The following is a 5,941-nucleotide window of genomic DNA, read 5'->3' as shown; positions in this document are numbered from 1 at the left end:
TATGAATGTTGTTGTTATTATTATTATCATCATCATTATTATTATTATCATTTTGTTCTCAGTTTATTTGCAGCTTTGATGTTCTCTTTGCCATTAAATTAATTAATTCAGTAAATAGTTATTGAACACTTGCTACTGTATGTATCTGGTGATGGAGGTCCAGAGAGAAATAAGATTTTATTGTGCCTGTTATTGGAGGTAAACAAGACTCAAAGCCAGTGGCTTCCAGGCCATAGGGGAGGGGGCATTGGATTGCCATTTAGGACAGGTTCAGTCCTTCATCTTGATTACATCTTCCTGAGAATTAAAAAGCTCCTGGATCCAGAACACTCTGCATTTCCCTTAGAAAAGAATAAAGAGCTCCCTCGAATTAAAGATGGTGGTGCAGGAGGTAATATTTTTGAATGTTTTCCTTGGAAAAAGAAAAAAGAAAATTAACTTCAGTCTGATCTACCTGATGAAACTCAAAGAATAAAAGTATGATTCATGGTTGGTTTTTCATATTTCTATATTTTACTAATTAATTTGAAAGATAAATAAAATCATGACTATTTTAGGAAAAACAAATAAAAGCAATATTAAAGTGAGCTAAAGCATATCCAGTTAAGTCTAGTGCAGATAAGGGAATTGTAAGAGGAAAGTGTTTAGTTTTGTAAAATACTGTCCTTTTGGCAAATGTTCATGGTTTGTATATGAAATAGCTTAAATCACTGATCGCACCAGCATCAAAACATGCCTGAACTTCAAGTGGTTTCGTACATATTTAGTGGTCTCTATTTTTTGTGTTCCTCTAAGGAAGCTAAATAAAATAACTAAGATCAAATAATTTTAATAAAAACAGGATTGAGAATCTCCTGAGACACACTAGAATGCATTATGATGACTAGTAGAATAGATCACCATCTTCAGCAATGACAAAGCAAAAAGAGATGGGAGTGACGCAAGGAGCGGGGACAGGGGCTGCCAGATGGTGTGGGGGGATGTTTCCTGCCTTTGGCTTTTTGTTAAGTGTTCAAGCCAATTTTTCTGTACTAGCTGGTGGTTGTTTCCATTCTCTTGTGCCTTCAATAGTTGGTGAGGGCCTCCTTTGTGCAATGTGCCCTCCAACGTTTAAAGGAGTGTCACAAGAAGTCCTGTTGAGTTCTCCAGGGTTTTTTTCCCTCTAAATAAAAATAATTGAACTGAGCCTAATATCAGTTGCATAAACATGCTGGAGATATAGGCATAAATAACTTATTGGTTATGATTTTATTCTTTAAGGATAATAGATGGGATACATTTTTCAATCTTCTTTTTCCCAAGATGCTAACACCTTCTTACAGCTGAATTTCCTGAAAAGACATTAGCTCTAAACAAAAGAGCAGATGAGGTCCTTTAATTTGAAGTTCCAGAGAGTTCCTGTACACAGGTGAATTCTGTAGCAATTTAAATGGTTTGTGAAGAGCTACTGACTGCTGACGATTTTTACAGTTCTTTCGTTGCCTGATTCCTTTGACTCTTGAAGGTATCAGCTTTAGGAACAACTTGAGAAAATACTTTAAATTATGGGAGGTCATCGTCTGCACATCTTGTGTTTTATGTGTTTCAATGTTCAGGAACAGAGAATCACTTTATGTTGCTATGACTCTCATTCTTATCAAATTAAAAGGAACATGTCTTTTACATAGAAATAAAGTATTTTTTGGTTTTCTATAAAATGCTGAAAAACTTTAACATCCCTAATTTCCTGTGTGTTAGCTATGAATATTTTTAGTACTTGAGTGATGGAGTCATGAAGCCACAAAAGTTTAAGAGGTAGGATATGATAGAGAATCTATTCTGCACCTGAGAACTTTAAAATAGGTGTGTGGAAAATGAAAATTCTTCACTGTGAACCACTGTGACAATGGACATTACCTAGATTTCATTAAGTAGTAAGATTGTTAGCTCACATCTCTTTAACAACGTCTAGAGAATAATGTTCCTTTGTTTTTGAATGGGCTGCCGTTTCTCTTCTTTGCCTTTCTAACTCTTGCGCATTCTGCAAATTCAGTTTAACTACTGCCTCCTCAAGGAACCCTCCCCTGACTCTTTCCAGGTGAGTGGCATGGCCTTTCAAGGCTCCCTTGAGCTCTATGCAGCTCTCTTATATAGTCCTATATCATTTTTGCTGGTTTCTTTGTAGCTGCACCCCCAAATCCCAAGAGACTGCAAGATCTTTGAGTTAGGGTCTGTATTACATTCAGAGTTTGCGCCCCCAGCACTTGGCAGAGTGTCTGGCACATAGTAACAATGCCAATGAATGGCTGGTGCATAAATGAAAGCTTGCATCCTGCCTTCCCTACCCTTGGGTAACTCTGAAGAAAGATAAACTAGATTTGAGATTTTATTGCATAATTAAATTACACTGTCAAAACAATTTTTAAAGCTGAAAGGAAATTCAGAGATCAGTTTCAGGAAATTGAGGACTAGAGAGGTGAAGAGAGTTGGCCAAGGTCATGCAGCTGTTTAGTGGCAAACTGGGACCAAAGCCCAGGTCTCCTGCTGGCCAGTGCTAGCCCAAATATGAGGAAGCTTTGTTATTTCCTCTTAAAAATTATTTTGGAATCCAGGTAGAAAGACTTAGCAATCTAAAAATGCAACGAGGAGATGGCAAATTAAAATTGCTTAGAGGGAATGAATCTAACGGCAATTATTCAAGACTCTGGAAATGCCAAGAGGAGGAGGCTGAGACAGGCTCACAGCTGATTTCTTTTGACAGGGCCATTGGCCTTCAAGCCAGTGTTTGCTGGCCACACTCTAAAGAGGGTGGATATCTGAACAGGACAAATTTAGCAACCACCTCTGCCACGCAGATTTGGGTTGAAAGACAAATGTCAAGTTAAAAAAGAACTAATCAATGTGTTTATATCCTTATATTTATTAAACAAGGGATCTGAAATATTTCTCACTTTAAATGTTAAATACGATGGATGTAAAGAACAAGGTTATTTTTGCTTCCTACCTCATCAGTTCAGAAAGCAATTTAGATTATTTCCAGAACAAGCTCCATAGAGAAAAAGTACTCTGATTTTTGAATGAGCATTGAAGTTGAAGTTAACAAATGAGTGATTAAACATTGGGAAAGCTTTGTGAATATTTAGCAGAAAGATGGCAAACCGATACCAGTGATAATTATGAAATACATATTTATTTCAGATGTACATATACATATATAGAGAATAAAATATGTATGTATTTAAATATATGTGTGTGCACATGTGTGTAGAAAATAAAGACACCATGATATTAAAAATAACTATATACGATCAGCGACTTTTTTCATATTTTTATTTTTAGATACTTTAATAATTTTAACTATAAAATATATTACTTCTATAATTAAAAGTGAACGATTACTTTAAAATTTGTAATAATCCACCTTTGCATTTCAGATATAGATTTTGAACCTTTTTGTTTTTAGTTTTCTCAATCTTTTATTTATTAGGATTTAGTGCCATAAAATAGAGCTTTTCAAGTAGATGTGAGAAATGAACAAAGAGTTATGGAACACGCAGTCATGCCAGAAGACAGTCATGGTCACATTATGTATCAGTCTGATACCATGTATTTTTTAGAGTGGGGTTCAGAAAGAAGAGAGATATACAGTAGTTGAATGTATTGGAGTATTTACTCTGAATAAATCTGGGAGGTCCTGTGAGTTAGAAATGTAATTAGTCAAAAGTTTTTGCAGGACAAGACTGCCATTCCAAGTGAACTGAAAAAGAGGTTTAGTCTTTTAGTTTCACTTCATTTTTGATTGAATCCAAGCAAGCTTCTAGTTCTTGAGTAAGAAAAGTATATTTATGTTATATGTACATATTATGTTGTTCTAAATTAAAATTTTTATTATCTCGCAACATTGAAAAAAGATTTTAGTTTCGGGTGCCCTTACAAATTTAGAAAAAACATATAGAGACAGTCAGTTCAAATTCATGAAAATCAGAATTAACAGTTAAAACTCTATTAGTACTTTAGGATTTAATACCACAAAATTAATAATGCTCTGTTTTAAAGAATGCCTGATTTAATAAACTGATAAATAATTTGTAAATGACATACTTTGTGCATGTAAATAGTTCCAACTATTTTGACCTTGAAAATGCTTAGAGACAGTGTTTAGAGTAAATTAAAATTTCTTTGCCTTGTTTGCATTACTAAATTTTTTAGCAGAAGAAGAAAGTATAAAGTTTTAATAGAAACAGAGTCCTACAATGGACTTGGGAGGTAAGCAAACCTCTCCATTTTATAGCTGAAATAGGTACCTAGAGGTTAAGTTATCTGTCCACCCTAACAGTTAAGGAATAGCAGGTTTGTTACTAGATCTGTTTCTAAAGTGGATTGCTAGTATTATTTCATTTCGGGTATAGTGAAAAGAAAATCAAACATTTATTTTGCATTTTCCAAGATAATCCTCACAGAAATCTTCTGAAGTGAAAACCACTTGACTTAGGAAGGCCAAGTATCTTGCCTAAGGTCACATGGCTGACTATTACTGGAGTTGTGATCCTAAACCAGGACTATCTCAAGCAATGACACTTAAGAGATTAAGTGGAAGAAATATTTCCAGAATCGTGGAATAAGGATTTATGGAAATCCACTCCTCAGTAAAAGCAAGAATAACAATGGCAAAATTTTCAAAAGTAACTTTTTCAGAATTCTAGAAATTATTAAAAAATTTTGCACAAATCTTAGGAGTGTATATTCAAGAAAAATGGCTGAATCTTGATAAGGACAGCACAATTTGTGCCATTTTAACCTTCTCTATTCTTATCCATCTCTCCCCGGCTCCATGATAGCCTTGAATAAAAGCAGCCTTAGCTTTTATTTCACAGTAGCTGTGAAAACTAACAGCCTTGCAGCCCCTGAAGAGGGCTGATGTGTTTGGAGCTCCCCTAAAGCTCCATATCTAGAGATTTATCATGATTTAAATTGCCTGATGGTTCCCTGAAAACCTCATTTCCAGACTTTATCTTTATTTAACTCGACTCAGACCTTGCTCAGTGAGAAATTCCTTCCACCAGGATATTTGTTGAAAATAATCAAAGGCAATTGTTTAGCATTACAACTGCTGGAGGCAGTGATACCAGGTGGGGATTTCCAAAGGGAAAGTCTGAAGAAAGAGAGGTTGATAGGGGACTTTGGAAAGCTCTAATGCATTACTAAGAGTCTAGAGGGCCATACACATGTGCATGACCGGGAAAGAGAAGGCATTAATCTCTAGCCTCTGGCTGAACTTGGAGTTCTGTAAAAGCAAGTAGTAAAAGCTAAAGAAGAATCGTAAACTGCCACAGTGTTGAAATCATGCCACACATACACAAAGAACCTCTCAGAAAAGAGTGGGAAACTTATCGGTTCAAAGCATTTAAGAAAATATCTGTTCAATCATTAAGTGACCGCTAAGCTAACCAAGAAAATACATTTCAGTGGCTTCAAGTAAAAAAAACATAGATTTTACAGAATTAGTTAGGAAAGTGACTAAGCAAACACATAAGTAACAACAACAATGAACAGCAATAACAACAAACCCTAGAAAGGAGGAGAATCTTATTTTAGAGATTGCTACATTGTATTATTTAAAATATCCAGTTACCAACAAAAAATGTCACATGCAAAGAAACAGGAAAGTATGGACCATACACAGGAGATAAAGAAGTTAATAGAAACCATCCTTTTGGAAGTCCAACTGTTGAACTTACTAGACAAAGACTTTAAATCAGCTATTATAAATATGCGCAGAGACTTAAAGGAAACAATATCTAAGGAATTAAAAAAATATATGAATGCAAAGACCACATATTGTATAACTCCATTTATATCAAGTGTTTGAAGTAGACAAATCCATAAAGATGAAAAGTAAATTAGTAGTTGTTAGGGCTTGGGATAAGGGGAATGGGGAGTGACAGCTATGAGTTTCTTTCTG

This window comes from Pteropus vampyrus, unplaced genomic scaffold (genome assembly GCF_000151845.1).
Source record: "Pteropus vampyrus isolate Shadow unplaced genomic scaffold, Pvam_2.0 Scaffold77, whole genome shotgun sequence".
In the NCBI taxonomy this organism is placed as follows: Eukaryota; Metazoa; Chordata; class Mammalia; order Chiroptera; family Pteropodidae; genus Pteropus; species Pteropus vampyrus.
This window is presented reverse-complemented; position numbering follows the sequence as displayed.